Source organism: Cupressus sempervirens, chromosome 7, assembly GCF_028749045.1.
Source record: "Cupressus sempervirens isolate cs-2001-9-10 chromosome 7, ASM2874904v1, whole genome shotgun sequence".
In the NCBI taxonomy this organism is placed as follows: Eukaryota; Viridiplantae; Streptophyta; class Pinopsida; order Cupressales; family Cupressaceae; genus Cupressus; species Cupressus sempervirens.
This window is the reverse complement of record NC_143124.1, coordinates 140,333,847-140,357,295: the sequence shown is the minus strand read 5'-3', so window position 1 is coordinate 140,357,295 and position 23,449 is coordinate 140,333,847. Positions and strand designations below refer to the sequence as shown.

Here is a 23,449-nt window from a genome sequence, read left to right as displayed (position 1 = left end):
GAAAAGGTGAATCCACAAGAACCACCTTTTATCATCCCTCCAGTCACTAATGTACAATTTTTGGTCCAAATGCTAGAATATAAATCTAACAAGGTTGATAAAATTGCAAAGTTTGATACTTTAGAGAAGAGCACAATGGAAACACAAGTTTCTACTATAAAAATAGGTCAAATGGACTTATTTGCACCTACAGGACAAGGACAAGGTGCAAGTGAAGTCATTGTGGCAAAATAGAGTAAGCTTGAAGAGAGTGAGATGACACCACAATTAAAGGAGTAAATTTCCATCCAAGTTTTGGTAACCTTACCAGTATCTAGCACTCCATCAAGTCATACTCTTCAAAAGTTGAACACATACGCTACACCACTATAGATCTTAGTGCTAAGCCTGAGTTCATCAAAGGTTGAAGAAGTAGTTCAATATGGAGATGTGAGCCTTGATGAAGAGATCATTTTACCTAAGTGTGATTATGATACCATGACTATAGAACAAATGGACATATCACAACAAGCCTTTGAAAGGAAAAAGCATTAGGAAATTCTTAGAAGGGAGCATAGGCAAAAGTAGGCACTACAAGATATTAAAGACATCTTTTTAGATGGATTTAGTTTTCCAAATCTAGATGAGGCCAAGCCACTAATGGAACAATTGAAAGATATAGTGGAAAGGGCCACTAATGAAGACCTGGATACTAATGCTAAATTGTTAGAATTGTTAGAAAAGAAGTTCCAAAACAAAGTGAATGAGAAAATATCAGGTGATATAGCACTAACACAAGGTGCATTGGCAACTAAGGTTGAGGATGTGAAGAAGGTACTTGAGAACATATTCTCATTATACACTAAATTATGCAATCCATCACTCTTCACCCAAGAGGCTAGAAGTCACATTCTAAGTCTAGATATCCTAATTATTACATTAGGTGAAAAACTACCAATGAATCTAGCTTAGAGTGAGAAGCATTTTAGGAGATTTCTTAAAACATAGAGTCAATTAGTTGTATTGACTATAGATGAGGACAACATAAGGGCCAAACTAACTAGCATCCAAGCAAATCTCACCCCCCATATAGATATTTTGCACAAGGAGCTAGGCTATGTCAAAACCTTAATGAAGAAAGACCCAAATATTTCTACCTTAGATGGTCTGGTCCACCTTGCTATTGAGCTAGCAATCCAAATCAAGTCATTAGATGTAGCATGTGAGAACTGGGATGTAGCTCTTAAGATGATATTGGATGTCCATAAATCTTTTTTGGACAAACATACAATAAGTGTATAGCCCATTTGACATAAGTGTCAAAAAGGGGGAGGATAAGATAAAGGGAGAGATATATTTTTGGGGGATAAATAGAGAAAAATAAGGGATATTACTCTTGGGAGAAATAAAGAAAGAATTAGCTAAGGAAGAGAAAGTAAGGATCAAATGAAAGAGTATCAACAAAACAACAAGAAGTCAAAGTATATCAATAGTGACACATTTACTCAGCAAGAGCACAGGATTTTGGATATAGAATAGACATATCAACTTAGGGGGAGTTGTCAAATTTTAAGGTATCTAAGTGATTACAAAATTTTGAAATTTTGAAGTTTTTTATATAAGTCGAGCTAAGAAATCTTATGCTCATGAGATCAAGGATGATAATGTACACTCAAGTGTTTTTGGCACTCATGTTGAAGGGGAGATTGTTGATCTAAGATTGGATTATGTAAATCAGTTTCTAGATTAGATTGTGTGGAGATGGTAAAAATCTCCACACAATCTAATCTAGAAACTGATTTACATAACTATGATGGATTGTGGAAATATGATTGCATTAATAAGATTGGATTGACAAGTGAGTATCAACACACTTAAGTTATTTATTAGTTTATGTTGAACTAGTAGTAAATGTCAAGCACAACATGTATGTATTAGACCATGCTAAGTCATAGTGAGTGTCAAGCCACTCATGTGCTAGGTCACTCAAGTGCTGAGCAGATAGTATATGATTAGTGATAGTGGATGTTGAGCAATATAGATGTTAAGTCATAGAAAAGGGATTAGTCTATGCTAAGCATCAGACACTTTAGATGCCAAGTAAGATAGTTTTGACATTTTTTTTTAAAATTCACAAACAACTATTTAAACTATTTTTGAGCTGAATTAAGATTGAATTTCAATATTTTGGAGATAAGGATGAATCTCAAGTTGGATTCCCTATGCAATTACATGCAGCCAATTAGAAAATGGGAAGGATTAACCAGAAAAATGGATGAATCTCATCCATAGATTCATATCTAACCCTAAACCACTAAGTCTTCTTAAGGGGGACAAACACTAAACTCTTTATAGAGATAAAGAAAGAAGAGATCATATGTATAAGCAATTGAAGAAGAAAAGAGAGAATTTTGCATGCACAAATAGAAAATTCATGGTGGCTTAAAAGTTATAAAGTGAAACAACATTGCATAATTAGTTAGAGCAAAACAAAGGATGAAGGATCAAGAAGACATCGGTTTAGAGGTGATCTGTTATCAAGAAAAAAAAGTGCTAACTATATGATCAAAGTTGAGACATTATAATAGGTGATTTTAGTCAAAATCTATTAACATAGTAGTCCTAAAAAGTTGTATGAAATCCTCTAACAAGGTGCTTACTTAATTGTAAGTTAAAGTTCTTTAACTAGGCACACTTCTAAAACCATGTTGAAATCCTCTAATAAGATGAGAGATAATAGTCTTTGTAAGATTTTAACAGGGTAGACCTTTCATAGGGTAGAACATGTTTCATAGTAAAAAATTTTGTAACCTTCATTGGATACACTTTATTATTGCAGTAGTGAAGATTTGTGGCTATCATCCCCGCCCCAATTTTACCTTCTCATTGGAGGGTTTCTAGGTAATCATATTTGGTATCATATGTCTATGATTGCTTATGTGTTTACATGATTTAGACAAACATGCTTTATATGTTATTTTAGTTTACTCATTGAATATATGAGATGGATGTGTGGTGAAAATTTTATGGGTCCAAGTTTAAACTACTAATTCAAACCCCCCTCCTCCCCCCTCCTAGAAGTTTATGTTTCCTATTGTAATTCCAATAAAGACATCAAGTAATTTAAGAAGAGAGAGAAAGGAATTGATTTAATAAAGATTATTTTAATTAAACTACAAAATTTTGTCCATGAAATTCAAATAATTAAAATAATAAAGGAAAAGGTTTTGTGTGATTGCAGGGCAAAAGCACAAACTTGTGTCACCCTTTTACAAAGTGAAAGACTAACAAAAGTATAATTATTCACCTTCAATGACATAAGATTGGTATTATTATTTAGAATTGGAAAAGGAAGTAAAGAAATGAAATGTGTAGAAATGGATAGAATCTAGGATTATAATTTTTAATAATTATTTGGAATAACAATTGATATATTTTCCTATTTTTTAAAGATAACTTTTTAGTTGCTAAAAAATGCTAAAAATTATTGGTCTAGTTCCCACCACAAAACTATATGGGAAAAACCTTATTTTCCTTTGATCTTAGATTATGTTATAGATAACATATGTAGCTAGAATAATCAAAAATAAAAATTGGCTTTAGAGCTATATTTTTTGTTTTATAACGATTCAAATTTTAACTCACCTGAAATCAATAATTTTCATCTCCCACCACATTTTTCAAAATAAATTTATTCCAAAAGAGAAACCATAAATTCTTGAAGAGGAATTTCTAATCTAGAACGTCCTATAATTCATTTTTTTTTAAAATGATATGATTTAACATTTTTTTCTTTCTCAAAATTGACATCTCCTTGAGTGTTAAAATGTGTACTTGTAGAATTTTTTCATTATAATGTAGTATATCTAATTTGAACTCTATATGAGAAAATTCTTGACTTTGAGCTCTATAAAATGGTGTTTATATATTACTAAAAAGATATCATAAATATTAGTAAGAGTTATTGAAAAGTCAGTTTTCTAAAATAATTTAATTTTTTTAGTAATTAGAAACAAATGGGTATAAAACATGCATTTAATAGACATTTCCAATTGGAAAAGTGTGAGACTGTGTATAAATTAGCTAGAATAAATTTATCAAGATCATATGTTTGGAAAATCATTATTTTTAGATAGAAACATAGATATTTAATTGTTCTGATAAGTCAACCTAAAAGGGTGACACAACTTTTTACTTTTACCCTACCAACACAAAATCGAAGACCTAATTGGAGAAAGCTCTTTTTCAAGAAATTAAAGCTCATTTCTCCATGCATAGGTTTGGAGGAGCCAATTCCTAAGAAGAGGGATTTGAAAGAAAGCAGAATCACTTGCGAGTTTTGTGGATTCGATTGTTTAGGATTAGATCCAGGAAGGATCTTATGGGTTTTACACAGTAGTTTCATTCTTTTGAATTCTATTTCTTCTCTGTGTTTGTTGTGGATATGTATTCAGGATTCAAATTGGGTTAAAACCCTTGTTTGAGTATGTAATTATTTATGTTACAAAAATGTCTGTAAACAATTTGAGAGTGGATACCCTCATTTGATAAATTTTGGGACATTTTAAATTTTGTTGCCCTATTAGATCTAGATTGGAAAATATTATATATATATATATATATATATATATATATATATATATATATATATATATATATATATATATATGTATGTATGTATGTATGTATGTATGTATGTATGTATGTATGTAGGTAGGTAGGTAGGTAGGTAGGTAGGTAGGTAGGTAGGTAGGTAGGTAGGTAGGTAGGTAGGTAGGTAGGTAGGTAGGTAGGTAGGTAGGTAGGTAGGTAGGTAGGTAGGTAGGTAGGTAGGTAGGTAGGTAGGTAGGCAGGCGGGCGGGCGAGCAAGCAGGTACCACAATAATTTATAATTACTGTGATAATTAAAAAAATGTAAATTTATAAAAAATTTGATTAAGAAATTCCATTTTAATGGGGAGCATTGGAAATGATTTTCTTTTATATATTAAAAAAATAATAATAATAAGAAAAACATGGGAGATAGGCCACCACCCCCACCTCCCCTCCTTTTTCACATCGATAACTCCCATTTAAGGGACCACATGTGGTAGTCCTGCTGCATTAGTAGGGTTGAGCACAATAGAAAACCAACGAGCTATAAAACAATTTTAAAAACGGTAATTTTTTTTTAATTAATTTTTTTATTAATTTTTTGTTAATTTATTATTAAATACTTTGTTTAAAATCAAATATTTTTAATAGATTTTTAATATATTCTATTATATTATCAAATTTAGAAAGTGTTGTTATTAAGAAATTAGTATTATTTTTATTTATAATTTTATAAGTTATTAATTTAATTATTATTAATTGTTTGGTTATAAGGTTATGCTTAAATTTTGAAAAATATAATGATATTTTTAATTAGAGTATTTTAATGGATATTGGTGCTATCAAATTGGAAGGTTCCTTTTTTATAATGGATTTTTAACTTAAACAACTCTTAATAGATTATTGAGTCTCTTGAGGTTCTTGTGGGCTCAAAGACTTTGTCAGACATGACATTATGAAAATAAAAATTGAAAACCCTGATTGTATATTGAACCTTGGTGTTTTGAAATCAAATGAACTATGAAAAATGGTTGTTAAATTATGATGAGATGTATGTTATAATTCATGTTGGGTTTTAGGTTTTATCATATTACTTTGACCAATCATGATGTTTAATAGAGGCTTGGGGTTTTTTGTTCTATAATGATATTTTGGTTAGTATTTGGTCACGGTCTTCTATCTCTAAAAATTTTCATATAGTCATACATTTCTATGACGAGTTTTGATGCTTTTGAGTTACTTGTATAGGACTGGGGTGATTACTGTGATTTTCCTTGTGTAACCTTTGAATTTTGATCAGTTGTCTTTTGATGCTTTCTAGTTGTTTGTATAGGGTTGGGGTGATTATTGTGAATTGTTTTAGGTGCTTTCTAGTTGCTTGCAAAGGACTGAGTTGAATAGTGTGTTTTATCTATAGGTACTTCTAGATGCTTGTAGTTCTTGAGGTGAAAATTGTGATTCTATGAGTTATACTTTGATGAGCCTAGGGTAGTAATCTATGTGTACATTAGGAAGTAGCTTGTAATGGAGGTCAAAGCCCTAAAGAGGTTTCCTAGGTAACCCATTGTAATTTTTTTTTAATAAGTAATAACATTTCATTAAATGGGTTTTAAAATGAATTAATAAGAGTTTGTGTTTTTCCTTGCCCATGCTTTGAGTGCTAGTACAGGCTATGATGGGAGTAGAGAGTTTGTTTGGTTGTGACCTTTCTTTGTTAGTATGCCTTGTTTGTATGAAAGGATACTAGTGCCACAGAGAGATACTATGATGTAGCACACCGATCTCAATTTGCAAAGAACTTAATAACTCATGATAAAACCCAATATAGATTCAACCTCTAAATTGTTCATTACCAAAAACTGCTTCTACATGGATCTCTAACTCCATCAAATAACAACTAACTCCAAAAAGAAAAAGCAAGAAATTTCTAAATTTGGCAGATTGTAACAACTGGAAAAATATGCCATTTTTGGTAACTTCTAAAAAAACCTCTAAAAGAAAATTTGAAGTTTACTATATCTACCCTTTAAACCATAAATACAAATTTGCCAACTAATCCCCAAAATTTAGAAAGAAATTTCAAAGTTATTATAAAGCTTAAAAAGACAAAAAAACACCTAAGATATTTTTTAAATGAAATTTAGAGGTTAAGATGGAATTTTTGGCTCTTGAAAAATAAATCAAAATGGCCCCAATAGAGCTAGCTGACTTGGAATCCACCTCAACTATAGATTTTGAATAAAACCCCAAAAAATCTAAGAAAACTCATATCCGAGTCAAAAGTTACAACACTTCGAACTCCCTGCATCATTGTCCCCTTCTTGAAAGAAACACTACTCCTACAAGTGACTATTAGTGAAGTGGTGTAACTTGGAAGGATCTAACTACAACATTGCCCACTCAAATAGCCATGTGTTTTCCATATCTTGTAAGGCATCCCACTATATTAAATAGCAATTGTATTGATCGTGCCTTGTGGAAGTAGATTGTTTGTCAAGAATTTGGGCAATTGTATTTTGTTTCTTATTTGGAAGGTGATGTTGCCACTCAATTTCCTTTCCATCAGCTACCTCTAGAACATTTCCATGAAATTTATGCAAGTCGGCAACATTAAACATAGGAGAGATGTCTAGATTATCAGGTAAGTTAACTTCATAATCATTATCATTAATTTTCTTAAGGATTTTGCAAAGCCCAATCTTTTTGTATTTTAGTTTGTGATATGTGCTAGTAGGAAACCACTCATGGTGTAAGTAAACCATGACCAAGTCACCTTCAGTATATCTTTGGTGTCTTCTCAATAGCATTTTCAAGAATATTGTAGCTTTCATTGCTAAGTTGTTACTTGTGTCGGACATCTTGTTGGAGTTGTTGAATATGATTAGCAAAGGTCACTCCATCATCACTAATCTACAAGAATCTTGTAGCTCTCATTGCTAAGTTGTTACTTGTGTCTAACATCTTGTTGGAGTTGTTGAAGGTGTTTAGCAAAGGTCACTCCATCATCACTAATCCTATCACCCAAAGGTAGAGACATGAGATCTAGAACACTTGAAGGATTTCTACCATAAACAATTTGGAAAGAATATTTTATAATCAAATTCTACTTGGGGTAATGCCAAGTCCCACTATTTGGGCTTCTCACCAACAATGCATCGTAACAGATTCCCCAAACTCCAATTGACTACCTCCATTTATTCATTGGTTTGAGGGTGGTAGGCACTGCTAAACTACAGCTTGGTCCCCAATTTCCTCCATAAAGTCCTCCAGAAATGACTCAAGAACTTGGTATCCTAGTTAGAAGTAATGGTTTTGGGTAGACCATGTAAGTGAACTTTTGTGAAGAATAATTCAGTGATCCTAGTGACATCATTAGTCTTTTTTATAGGAAATAAAGTGAGCCATTTTCAAAAATTGATTAACACTGACAAAAATAGATTCACTACCTCACTGAGTGTGTGGAAAACCCAATACAAAATCCATACAAAATTCAGTCCATTGTTCAATGAACTGGAAACGGCATAAATAAACCTATATTATGTGAATGTCCCTTAGCTATTTAATAGATTTTGCACCTTGCCTCATAATTAGTAATGTCTCTCTTGATCTTCAACCAAAAAAATTTATCTGCCATCGAGTGTATTGTTTTTTCCTTTTTGAAGTGTCTAGCCATCCCTCCAGTGTGGAATTCCCAAATAATATTTTCTCGCATAGAGCCAGTTAGTATGCATAGTTGTCTTCCCTTGAAGAGGTAACCATCCTATAGAAAATAATCACCTTTGACATGAGACATCCTACCAATGCTCAAACCATTCAACTATTCTACAATTTCCCAAAAATCATCATCAGTAGCATATAATGTTTTAATAGTATCAAATCCAATGACTTTAGTTGCCATTGTGGTTAATAGAGAAGTATGCCTTCTCAAGGCATCAGAAAGCTGATTTTGTTTCCTAGAATTATGCTTCAAAACAATGGTGTATTCCTATAAGAAAGAGACCTACTTGGCATGTCGTTATTCAACTTCTTTTGGGTGTTGATGTATTTTAGAGTAAGGTGATCAATAAATAGCACAAACTCTTATGGCACTAAGTAGTGTCTTCAATGGCATAATACTTGAACAATGGCATAGAATTCCAGATCATAGGTGGAGTAATTTTTCCTTGTGTCATTGAGTTTTTCACTAAAAATGGCTATAGGTTTACCTGCGTGACTAAGACCAAAACCTATTCTAATATGGGAGGCATCACACTCTACTTCAAAAACTTTGTCAAAATTTAGAAGTGCAAGTATATTAGTTGTAGTTACCTTCTCCTTCAAAAACTTGAAACTTTCTTTGGCATCTTCTGTCTAGGCAAAATCCCTTCCCTTTGTGCAATTTGCTATAGGTGTTACAATGCTACTAAAATTCCTGATAAACTTTCGATATAAAGTGGATAACCCATGGAAACTCCTTACCTCTATTATGTTTGTAGGAGTAGGTCATTTGAAAATCACTCTAATCTTCTCTAGGTCCATTTGAATACCATCTCTAGAAATGACAAATCCCAAAAATGTTAAGCTAGTCTACATGGATCTGCACTTCTTTAAGTTTGCATAGAGTCTCTCTACTCTTAGTGAAACCAAGATAACTTTCAGGTATCGTAAATATTCTTCTTTATTCTTGCTAAAAATCAAGATGTCACAAAAATAAAAAATAAAAAACTTACCAATATAAGGTCATAGTACAACATTCATCAATCACATGAATGTTCTTGGTAAATTAGAAAGTCTGAATGACATAACCATCCATTCATACAAACCATCTTTTTTTTTGGAAAGCTATCTTCCATTCATCCCCTTCTCAAATACGAATCTGGTAATGACCACTTTGAAGATCAACTTGCTGAAGTACTTGGCACCTACCAATTCATCCATCATGTCCTTGATACGAGGAATAGGAAATCGGTACTTAATGGTAATCTTATTAATTTCTCTATTGTTAGTGTACATCCTCCATGTACCATCTTTCTTGGATTCAAAAATTCTAGTACTATGCATGGGCTCATGCTTTCTCAACCAAACCCTTTTGTAGGAGTTTTGTGACCTATTTATTTAGCTCTACATGTTGGGTTGGATTCATTCGATAGGCTTCTTGATTAGGTAGGGTGGCTCCAGGGATAAGATTAATATGGTTTTGGATGTCCTTCTTTGGTGGTAGACCATCTTGTAATTCATCAAGCACAACATTAAAAAATTCCTCTAATACCTTCATTGCATCATATGGTATTGGGTTCTCTTGGTCTTCTTTCCTTTTCACTACTAGCACATAACAACACCCTATCACCTTAATTTCCTTGGCAACTTCTTTTTCTGACAACATGGCCTCACTCTTCTTTTCATCCTTAAGTTGTAATAGAACCACTTTTGAGCTATCCTTCTAGAATGGTATGTATTCTTCTTACTATCATGTCTGACCTTCATGTCATACTACCATGGTCTCCCCAATAATATATGACAAACATCAATAGGGATAACATCACACCATATCCCATCCTTATAGAACTTTCCTATGGTAAACCTTCCTAAACATCTTTTACGAATAGTGACTTCATGTCCTTTCTTAAACCATGCAATACAATAGTGATGAGGGCAATTTTCACATTGTAAACCTAGTTTCTCTACCATTTCTCTAGACACCATATTCTCACAACCACCCCCATCAATAATAACTTGAAATACCTTTCCACTTGAATTGCACCTCATTCTGAAAATGTTAAGTCACAGCCATGAATTCTTAGAGTTATTTGCAGGAGTTTTGTCCTTCTTTAGGATGAACATTGATCTCCTCATCATGAGAATTTCTCCTACATCTGGTAAGATTTCTTTCTCCTCTTCTTCTATCTGCATTAGGTTCACTCTAGTTTTTCCTCCTTATATTCTTTCTGGCATGTTATAGTTTGAGCATTCTAAAGCCGTGTCCTTCCTTTTTGCATCTGAAGAAAACAAAAGGCCTTCTGTGATTTTCCCATCCTCTTCTGCTACCATAGCCTCATCCTCTTTGAAAACCCTTTCCTCTTTCTGGGTTTTGAGGTTCTTGTCGAGTATCTATTGCTTTATCAAATCCCAAGGATGAGTCTTCTTGACCATAACTAGAACTTCCTCGAAAAGGATTTGATGTACCTCTTTGTCCTCCTCTATTCCTCTAGTTATATTGTCTATTGTGTTCCTCTTTAGCCTTTAGAGCCAACTAATAGGTCTCTTCCATATTATTGACATGGTACATTCTAAACTCATCTTAGATGGTGAATTTTAAACCATTTATATACCTAGCCACCATCTTCTCATCATCTTCTTAATGTTCTACAAACATGGATAGCTTATAAAATTCATTTTTGTATTCTTACAAAAAAGATAAGTTTTACTTCAAATTTTGGAACCTACAAAAGAGAGTTTGAGAATAATCTATAGGCGAGAATTTCTCCCTCAATATTTTTTCCATGTTACTCCATGTCTTGATCTTGCCCTTGTTTTTCTTCACCTACTCCGTTTGGAGATTATCCCACTAGATCATGGCATGACCCTTTAATTTCATTCATGAAAACTTTATCTTATTTTCCTCTATCATAGGCTTCCAGTCAAAAAATTTAATCATCTCATATCTATCAATTCTTTTTCTTTAAGGCTACTAGCATAGTCTGAGACTTCAATTTTGATACCATCATTCTTTCCTTCTAAAGCCCTTAGGACTCTACCTTCATCGCTCATTTGTGCTAACACCTCAGCTTGATTTTCTACATTTCCCTCCATTCGATCACTCCTCCCTTCATCTGTTTCTTCCTCCAATACATTATCATTCCATCTTCTTTGATTATCAACTCTTTTAGTAAGCTCCTTAATTTGTCTTTGCATGTCCATTATGATTCCTTGAAATTGGGAAACACCTCCTCTTCCTCTTCCTCTCCCAGCCATCTTGTGGCTCTGATACCAAATGATGTAGCACATTTATCTCAATTTAGAAAGAACTTAATAACTCATGAAAAAACCCAATATAGATTCAAACTCTAAATTTTTCATTACCAAAAATTGCTTCTACATGGATCTCTAACTCTATTAAATAACAATAGACTCCAAAAGGAAGAAACGGGAAATTTCCAAATTTGGCAAATTTTGACAATTGGAAAATAATGCCATTTTTACAACTTCTAAAAAAACCTCTGAAAGAAAAGTCAAAGTTTACTTTATCACCTCTTTAAACCATAAAGGTTAATTGCCAACTAATCTTTGAAATTTAGAAAGAAATTTTGAAGTTATTACAAAGAAGAAAAAACAAAAAAAATACCTAATATATTTTAAAACTAAAATTCAGAGCTCAAGATGGAATTTTTGGCTCTAGAAGAATAAATCAAAATGGCCCCAACAAAGCTACTTAAGTTTGATTCCACCTCAAGTATAGATTTTGAAAAAAATGAAGAATAATCTAAGAAAATCCATATGTGAGTCATAAGTTACAACTCTCCAAACTACCTACATCACACTAGGGGGTCAGAGTCCAAAGAGGTTGCTAGGGTAACCTTAGAGTTGGATGATGTGATGACACTTGCCTACTTACATACTAGATTTCCTACATGTTTGTGTTGCCTCTAGGATTAGATGATACTCATGTCTTTGTATCTTTGAGATACTTTTCTTTCAAGCATTTCCTTGACCTAGATATTGATTATGACTTTTGAAATTGATATTTGTATGGGACTTGAGTTTATCTCCTCAGCATAGTGGGAGTGAGCTAACTAGGTTCCATGAGGTTGGGTGGTAGTGCATTTTTCTTATGCCATTAAGATCCAATTGTTGGATGTCATTGTTGGATATACCTATGAAGTTGTTTCTTTCTTTCTAATCTTGTGTTTTATGTTGGATGGTAATACCTTGTTATAATGTATTTTATTATCAAAGATCTTATGAGATGATGTATTGTATTCATGATGTATATTCTTTGAGCTATTCATACCTTGTGACTTGTACAATGGATGATCATGCATTCTAATTATTGCCAAATGGCATCTTGTAATTGTATATTATTTAAATAGATTTGTACTTATGATTATTTATTGATGTCATTTTGTTATGTATCAGATTTAATATTAATTAAACTTAAATGTGATTTAACATCATGAAACACTTAAAAGATGTAACTTGTTTCATGGATTGTGTTTATGTATGTGAATATTACTTCCACTATATTATATTTTTTTTGTTAAGTTATTATCTTTAAAAAAGTGTTTGACAAAATTAAGTTATTATCTTTAAAAAAGTGTTTGACAAAATTAGTGAAACTTTAGGTTAATTTATTCTGGGTTCCCTAGTGGGGCGTTATACCTACATCATGTCCTACAATGCCTACTCCTACTAAGCCCCTACAACACCTCCTACATAACCCCCCAGTTATGTAGGCCCCTATAGTACACCAATGTATATTTACCACTATGCATACAGATGAGACAATCAATGTAGACACTGATTCTACTATATAACTACACAATTCAAATATTAGTCAGATCCACAAAGCATTACATGTTGATATGATAAATATATCAATGAGCTTAAATTTATTTTTTACTAGAGTTTACAATTATAAATTTACACATACTTGAGTTTAAATACATATATAGAGACACATATATTCTTGATTTGAAATCTAGGTTAAATATGTGTATGTATATAAATGTTCTATAGGGTCTTAGTGATAGTATATTATATTTTTATAATCTTCAGATGTTGATAGATCCTAAAAGATATGAGTTAGATGTATGTAATTTAAATATATTTGATATACATATAATGTGTGTAATTTTATAACTCTATTTAAAACAAATTTAATTTTACAAGTATGTGTGTATTTTTTCATTTGGCATAGAGTTCAGGCACAGATCATAGAGCCTTTTGTGGTCATGGATTAGGAGGGAGACACAATTGATCTACATGTATATGTCGTGCTTGAGTTATTTTAGATCTCTCTATTTCATTGATATGAAGACATTTTATAGGTTATTTTGGATACTTTTGATATGAAGAAATTATATATGCTATTTTCGATGAATTTCATATGGAGACCTCCAAGCTTTATATGTTATGTGGATGCATTTTATATTGAGACATTTTATATGGGTACATTATTCTATAGAGACATTTCATTATATACATGTACATGTTAGTTCAAAGATGTGTTATTTTGTAGATGTATGTTATGTTCATGGCTTATGTTGACATTTATGTTCACATCTTAAATGTTCATGTTGAATGTATGTATATTCAATATTCATATGTATATCCATGTTCATGTATATGTTATTGATTTTGATGTTGATGAACTCATAATTTAACTAAATCAAATATAATAAATTAAATGTCATCATCAAGTCACATTTTTTAAGGGAAGGACCTAAAACATACATAAGAATGTAGATTAAAGCATGTAAGCTAAATAATAAATAGTTCGTCTTGAAAAAAATAAAAGTATTCAATCATCAAAGAACATGTGCACAAGAACATACATCTAAGAACATAAAGAATACACTAAACAATACATATGATCATTTAATCACTACAAATGATATATAACAACATAAATTAAATAACATATAAATAACATCTTTCAAAATACATATATACATCAAACTACCTAATGCACACACAAAACATGTCTTAAGGGAATGTCTTAAGGGGAGGTCTTAAGGGGAGGTCCTAAGGGGATGTCTTAAGGGGATGTCCTAAGGGGATTTCTTAAGGGGATTTCCTAAAACATACATAAGAATGTAGATCAAAGAATAGGATAAAGCATAAATAACATCTTGAACATACATAAGAGCATATAATCTTGTCTTATAAGAACATACATAACAACACATATAATCATAAATTATAATAACATATATAATCATACGTTATAAGAACATATATTCATATATAATAACATACAATCATACATAATCTAACATACATAAGAACATATAATCTGAACATATCTACCAAGTACATATCTTAAGGGGATGTCTTAAGGAGAAATCCTAAGGGGATGTATTAAGGAAGGTCCTAAGGGGGTGTTCTAGAAAATACATAAGAACATAGATCTAAGCATAGGTTAAAGCATAAATAACATCTTGAACATACATAAGTGTGTATAATCTTATATTATAAGAACATATATAATCATACATTATAGGAACTTATAACCTTATATAAGAACATATAATCATTTATAATCTAACATACCTAAGAACATAAAATCATAAGATCATATCTACCAAGTACATGTCTTAAGTGGATGTCTTAAGGGGAGGTCCTAAGGGGATGTCTTAAGGGGATGTCTTTTAATGAACATATACATATATATGTATATGCATAGAGCTATAGTAACTAGATTAGAAACATTCTCATAATCAATTGAATATATAGAATTGTGAATGGCAATGTTAGTATCTTCAAAAGGAGGATGTCTAACTATCAACTTCAAATTCCAATGTGAAACATATCCATTTGCAATATTCCCACATTTACTCATTGGATTTTCCTTAATGCAGTCATCACAAAAGCATATCTCTCTTACTTTAATCACTAGAAGTTTTCAGTGTCCTATAGTCATCACTTGATGTTAACTCTTAATACCAAGAATCGTTTGATTGTAAGGATTAGATCAATCTATATCCATTAAAAATATGAAAACAATTTTCATGTTTAAAAATAAATATAATCAAAAACATGAATTTGAAGAATATATTAAATATATATAAGTTACCTCTCACTTCCGAAAAATAACACTTATTATGTTCAGTGTGTTGACTAGAAAAATGAGGTTTGCACCATTCAACAATTTGATTTGCACTCTCTATCATATTACCTATTTGTGTAACACACATGCATATATATGAAAGTTCTAAATCATAATTTTAAATTTAATTTGAAAATGTCCAGATCTAGAGAGAAGATATATATAAGTACTAAACACACTAAATGCATATGTACCTACAAGTTGCATGGCTTCTTGTTAAATGCTTTTGCTAGTTTATATTGTCTCGTGAACATGAAAAGATCTTTAAAATATTTATATATCAAATTAAAATAATTGAAATACATGTACACATACATATTTAAGCTAAATAAAGTTGTAGAAAAATGTATAAGTGCATCTACACTAACCTACACAACCATCAAACCAAATCATGTGCTCTAAAACAATTATTCCACAATTTCTAAGATCTTTAGAGAATATTTCAAAAAAAAAAGCTACATAAATCCTATAATGAAGTCTATCACTACTATATATAAATGAACCTCCTTAATGGTAATGTGATCATTTCGGTCCAAAATTTCTATCTCATCCACATTAAATTGTGTGTGTCTATAGGTCACTTACACAAATATTGTAACTTGTTCATAATGATATTATTGACCTTTAAGCTCTATTTGAGGTGAAAATGTATAGTTCTTAGAGAAATATACATATGAAAGAATACAACTAGGTGGAAAACAATTTTTCTATTCACAAAATTGTTTAGCTTCTCACCATGCATCATGACAATATTGGATATGTGGATATATTAATGGAAAAAATTTGTTCATAAACTCATCATACCTCAACTCACTCTCATTCAATACATTTTTTTAAAGATTCATATCCTACCTTAGTTTGGTACATCTCATATTCATATCCTGTCCATGAAAGTGGCCTTAATTCATTAATATTCTCAAATTTCAGTGGAAATTTACACAAATTTCCACAATCTTCACATTGAATTTTGATATATTGTACTTTGAACTAATCTAAATCATTAAGCTTATCACATAATGTAGACTTCACAAATTGTGTTGTATTGCTAGGGATGACCAAATCTGGATTAATTATTCCCATAATTTTTTTATATGATTACAAGTTAGACCAAATTCAACATGATTAAGACAATGCAAAATTTCATGTATCTTACTTATGCATATAAAGGAAGAATGTAGACTCTCAAACATTCTATGATATATTTTCACATTTGAGAATTCTCGCTTGAATGTTTGAAATAGTTCACTTTGTGTTATATCTATAGAATGCTTTGGATGTTCAATTTTCACCCTTGACTCTTAATATTCAATGTGTATAATATCACATCTATTGGAAGAAATGTGAGAGGATATGGTCCAAAATTTAATAACTTGTCTTTGTACATCTTCAAAAATCCTAACTTTCTTGAGGAATGCTACAAATATTCACCCAATTATTCTCAATGTTTTCATCTACCATATTTATCCTCCTAATGATCTTTGAATAGTTATTGATATATGTAGTAAATTAGATTTTGCACATTCTTATTTTCTTTGTCTGAACTTTTTGCTAGATGTTGTATTCATCAACACTCTACCTATAGTGCTTAAATCACCTCCTTGAGTTGTGTTGTCAATTTTGTTAAATGAAGTTTGTGAATTTTTCACTATTATTTTATTAACATTATGTGCACGGTTTTTCCTATTATCAACACCCAACAACTCCAAAATAGGCCTTGTCTCTTTTCTCCTAAACAACTTGACAAATAATAGTGCCTTTCCAAATCTACTTTTATTTTTTAAATATTCGTCTCACATGGTTTTGCAATGTTTTTAATAGTGTTCTTAGATACCATATACTCACATAGAATTTGACTAAAAAGTAGCTCCTCATCCATATCCATCAAATTTTTGACTTGTAATAATGTGTTTCTATGGTTACAACTACCAATTTGTTCCTTGTCATTAATCTCACCCTCTTCATGAACTTCAATAGGTTGATTTTGATTAAAATTCATATGACCTTTCATTTTGTCATCTCTTATTCTATCATATCTCCTTTATCTACCCTTTTTATGCCCCATTAAATGCTTTGATCTACAATTCTTTTTAAATTTAGATTATATTAAATACAATTCAAAATCCTTCAATTTAGAGTACAAAAATACTACGATGAAAAAAAATACCTTGAGGACGATCCTTCATAATTGCCTTTCAACTCCATGAAAAAATTGATGAAAATTGCTTCAAAGAATATTTTTCTCCCAAAAAATGCTTTAGTTTTCACTATAATTACTCGTTTCTAAATTATGAAAAAAGAAATTACATGAAGCTGCCATATGATCACTAGAGGTTTTGTTACTTGGCCTGGGTTATGACCTAAAGGGTTTCGGTCATAATAGTCAATGCTACTATGTGGCAACCACACAAGAAAAAACTATAGTTTATAAAATCTTATCACTTCCAAGGTTTATTTATCAATCAAAGTGAAGTTTCTAAAATAACTAATAATACACTTTTGTAGATCGTGGAGTCCAATAATAGCTATATAAATTATATAGTGTTTTGAGTAGTTATAATGTGTTATAATTTTAAAATATTAGAAGTAGGTATTTTAAGATTTAGGAAGATGTCACTTCAAAAAAAGAAAAACAAAATAGTAAATCATGTTCAAAAAATTAAAATTTGATATGTGCCTCTAGAGGGGAGAGACCTCTTCAAGAATATATAATTTAAAAAAAAAAAGTATGTAGATTTGATAGAAAAAATTTGGTGGGAAAAAAAAGTTGTCAATTTCAAATAAGTTTCACATTGAACACTTAAAATTGAAAACATATACATCAAAAATCTTTTTTTTTGGTCCATAAGCTATTCATGTCAAATATAATATATTAAAAACTTAGAAAAAATTATGGACACTTGAATATATTTGTTTGGTAGGAATGAATCTCTATAATTTTAATATTCAAAAATAAAAATAAAAATGGACTTTAAAATTTAAAAAATACAACAATTTGTATTAATTTTTTTTTTTTTTAAATAATAAACATAAACTTCATCCAATTATAGACATTTCATCAGTTTACATCATTCTAAAATTCTAAGCAAAAATACCACTTTTATGTCATTAAAGTTGAATAGTTTAAGTTTTGAGATCCTTTTTCATTATAAAAGGTGACATGGGTTTGAATTTTTACCCAAATTTTTAATCATTATCTAAGATAAATTTTAAATTTTACAAAAAGAATCTTATTTTTATTACAAAAATCTCATAACAAGTTTAGTATATTTCAAAACTCTTATAATAAATAAAACTATTTAATTCTATTAATTTCTCTACTTATTAATTTTTTACTTAGTTTCTCTAAATTAGAGTATTATTATAAAATAGAAGGACATATAAATAATTTATTAAAATCTATTTTTATTTTTATATTCATTTTAAATTAATACTATGTAAAAAATTAATACCAGTTAATGTATATATACATTAACTGGTATAAGGTTTGACAAATCATTTTAGAACTCACTACTCTGTAAGGCCTTTAATATTCTTAGACCATCTATGAACTTTGGCCATTACATAGTAGTTTGTAAACAACCCATGAAAAATATATAAGAGTTGTGTTCCTTGTTTATAAATCTGATTCTATCTCAATATTTTATAAATTCACTATTAGAGTAATTACAATTACCATTGCAATTAGCACAGTAATTACAATTACCAATTTTCTTCATATTTGGTTTAGAGACCCCTTCATGATACCTCTTTTCATCACTACACCCTTGATGGTGAAATTTGTTACCTTCTTTATTCTTTGCCCCCTTTTTTTTTTTTTTTTTTTTTCCTTTGAATGACTTCTTGTCTTTTGCAATCAAAGTTGAATCCACAGTCTGAAATCTGTTGTCTACATGCTTCTTCCTTTCCTCTTCTTGTAGAAGGATACTTGCCGAATTCTCAAAAGAAGGAGGATTTCCTATTGTAGCCAAACCAATAATAAATACTTGATAATCTTTCACCATTCTATTCAAAGTAACAGTAACTAAATCACTTTTTGAAATTGTTTCACCAATGTCAGCTAATTTATCCCTTAAACCCTTGATTCTGGATAAATAACGAATAATATTTTCATTTTCTTCCATTTTAATTGAAAGTAACTTGCTCTTTAAATACAAAATTATGTTTGAATTTGTAATCCCATACAAACCTTTTAAGGCATTCCAAGTACGACTAGAAGTAGTGATATCTCTTATATGAGGGATGATAGAGTCTTTTATAGACATTCGTGAAAGAATCTTGGCTTTGCTTTCTCTTTTCTCCCAATCTTGAACAACAATTGGAGGTGTAGTAGGCTTAACATCAAAATCATTTACAATGGTCCGCACATTATATCCCTCCATTAGAGTATGCATCTTAATGTTCCAATTAAAATAATTGGAACCATCTAACTTATTTGACTCAGTTAGATAAGAATTAGATAAACTTGTCATTTTTGAAGTAACCAAAAAATAAAAACAATAAAAATTTACTAGTCCTTTAACTCAAATCAGATTGCTGAACATATACTAGTTGCAAATTTTGAGCAAATCAACTCATACATGGCACCTTCACAGCTGCTCTCCTCTTCTAGAAGGCTGGAATAGACCTCTTTCTTTATTAACTTCTTTTACAACACTATCAACAAGGGTCGCACTAAGCACGAGACAGCACAACAAGGCATTACAACATTTCATATGCAAATAAGACAATAGAATAACAAGAATACAAAGCATAAAACAGAGCAAATGAAGATCTCTGTGATTTTGTCTATTGAGAACAAAATAAGCATTGCATATTTATACACAAACTACAACCAACTGATTTCTGGAAACAAACTCTACATCTAGATGTGACTAATTGACAGCAAACTACGCCTTATTAATAGCAAACTACAACTGTTAACAGCAAACTAGAACTGTGAACAGACCACCAGTTCTTTACAAACTTCTATTAGAATTCAAACTATGACTCACTACTTGTTAATTTATTCCAACACAAAGGAAAGCAAAAGATGGTAAGGTACATCAGTTGGAAACAGCAAGTTATAATGTTCACTTTTGAAACTATTCGCATTTCACTTGGACATTACGGCGTTTGAAAATTTTCCCGTAATGCCCATTTTCCTGAAGATCGTTGCGGCACCCTTCGGTACAGCCGATGACTTGAAGCTCCCCAAGACTGTTTAGGCAGTCCAATCCTTGCGGTATTCCTCCTAACCGCCCACAATTCGCCAGTCGAAAATGCTGTAGCATTGGCATGGCGTTCTCTTCCAGGCATGGAAATCTCTCAAGCTGACAGAAATCTTCAATAATCAGAGCCCCTAGTTTGGGGAACGACATAGGATTCCCAAAATCTGCAGGGAAATCGATGCACTTCTTGTTATGCATTAATATCAGTCGCCTTAAATTAGGAATTGTTTGCAGGCCTTGACAATTGTGAGAATCGTCTCCCTTCAAGAGAAGAAGCATGAGATTGTTAAGTTGAGAGATCCATGGAGGCACGACGCAGTTGTGGAGGTGAAGAATCTCCAGTCGTCTCATGGCTGCCATGTCATCGGGAAGCTGAACAAGGAAACCGTCATCGCAATTCTCGAAGAACAACTTTCTCATGTCTTCCATGCCTCCGAAGATCCCCTTTGTTAAGCTTTCAGAGTTTGAGAGACCATCGAATGCAACTGACAGTTGTTGTAGTGAAGACAACTCTTTGAGATCGTACAACTGCAATGCGTTTCTGACATTATCCCTCAGCTTAAATACAACTCGCCCTAATATTCGTAGAGAGACAAGCTTTGATATTCCATGAGGAACCCAAGCCAAATTCGTGCAGCCAGCAACATTCAGCTGCAGCAAAGATTGATTTTCATTTATGTCTGAATGCAGACTTGTCAACTTTTCACACCAGCTAACATCAAGCGACTGAAGTTTTTTGAGACCCCTAAAACATCTAGGAAGCTTCTCAATATCTGTTCTGGACAGATTGAGAAATCGCAAATGTTTCAATTTGATGATAGACCTGGGTAGTGCTTTGATGGAAGTCTGGCTCAAATCAATAACACTCAAATGTCTCATGTTCTTAAAAAACTCTTCGCATATTGTTTTGAGATGAAGATTGTTCCATAGAAGCAAGCTGAGGAGCCCAGGGGAACGGATTGTTTGGTCAATACTAGTTATTTTATTTTTAATCAAGGAAATCCTACGTAAGCCATGGCAATTTTCTACGGGGAACTTCTCAACATTTTTTCCAGCACTGAACAAACATCTGGTTTGGCTCTGAGGTTCTGACAGAGCTAACTCGTGTAGTAGATCATGCATCTTGCAGTATTTAATGATGTAATCGTTCCCATCATATGGAACAAACTCAATCATGCAGGGATCAACCAGCTCATTGAGATAAGAGAATCCCAGTTCATAGGAGTCTTCTCTCTCCTCAGGATTAATAAATCCTTAAGAAATCCATACTTGTACCAGATATTCACAATTCATTCGAGCATCTTCTGGATAAGCAGAACAGAAAAGAAAACAGGGCTTTAGATAATCAGGCAGGGCGTCGTAACTTAACCTCAAGATTGGAAGAATGTCGTCCTTGATTGTGCTAATTTTATTGAGCCTATTCAACGTGGATTGCCACTCATTGGGAAGTTTATTGACGCTCGCCATGGATGTTGCTACAGTCTTCACGGCCAGCGGCAATCTGGAGCATTTTATTTCAATCTCAATAGCCACCTTCTCCAATTCCTTTGGCGGACAGTGATTCTGTTCGTTAGGGAACGCATGAATACAGAACAATCTCAAACTGTTTTCTTCAGACAAGTAGTCCATGTGATGCACTCGGTGAGCTCCCACATTTTCTAACACTTTCCTGTCGCGCGTGGAAATCATTGCTCTGTTCCTGCCCTCCAACGGAAAGCCAATGGATCCCAATGCATGTTTGTCCCAAACATCATCAAGAACAAGTAAACAACGGCTTCCTTGGAGGTGCCTGCGGATGTTATCTCTCACCTCCTCCGCATTAAGATGGCTCTGGTATTCATCCTCCGGCAGCTTTACTTGTCTTGCTATGTGGAGCAGCAGCTGATGCGCCACAAAGCTTTGGGATACTGCCACCCAAATCAAATGATCAAAGGACTCTCTGACCTTCTGGCTGTTGAAGACATGTTGAAGAAGAAGAGTTTTTCCAAGCCCTCCCATGCCGGCTACGGCAACGATATGAGGGCCATCAAGTGTGAGGAGCCATCCGCTAATGAGATCAATATCATTTTGCATCCCCACCATCGTACCTTCTAAAAGCAGCCCACTTGATTTTCTTCTATTTCTAATCGATTCTCCAGTGACTAATCCGGCACGGGGCTTGACATCTATGTTCCTCAGGTATTTGAGTTACTTTGAGATGCGATGGATGCACTGGAAATCCAGCTAGGCATGGCATGGTGCTGAGAGTGAGAGGATTCCTCTAAGAGGTGGAGAGCGTCGTAGAGAAAGTCTTCAAGTTTCTGCAACCAATTCCTTACTGAACTGGAGTTCGTTCTCCACACTCCACCGACGTCATTGAGGAGGCATTTGATGTATTCGAGCTCATCACAAATCAGCTAAAAATCTTCCTTGTGCTTGCTCGCCAATGAGACCTCCACAAATATCTTTTGAATCAGAACTGAAGTGAGATGATCTGCGAGCACCGATACCACCAGAGATCCAGCCATATTCATTTCCACGTTCAAAGGAGGTATTCTCGTGGTTTTAAAGCACTGGGAAACCACTTGGCAACAGTTTCGACTGTATAACACCACAACAAATGAGGCTCCCAAACAACATAATTTGTAATGGTGAGAGTCGAGAAAGATTTGACGAAATGGGAATCCACTTCCAGTCACCAATCAAATGCATTTTCCGTGGAAGTGAAATGCTTACTGGACTGTCATGTTTGGTAAAGGGACGTGCATTCTTGGAAAATTCAAGGAAATGTGCAAGGAAATTAAATAATTATTTCAATCTTGTTCTGTTCTGCGGAAGTCGCATTTGTGGGCCTGCCTGCCTGCCTGGATAATTCGAGGAAATGTGC

At 32.5% G+C, this 23,449-nt stretch overlaps 1 pseudogene; it reads right to left on the bottom strand.

Annotated features, from left to right (window-relative positions):
* Nucleotides 1-20,372: 20,372 nt before the first annotated feature.
* Nucleotides 20,373-23,151, bottom strand: LOC149545914 (disease resistance RPP13-like protein 4; annotated as a pseudogene).
* Nucleotides 23,152-23,449: the final 298 nt, after the last annotated feature.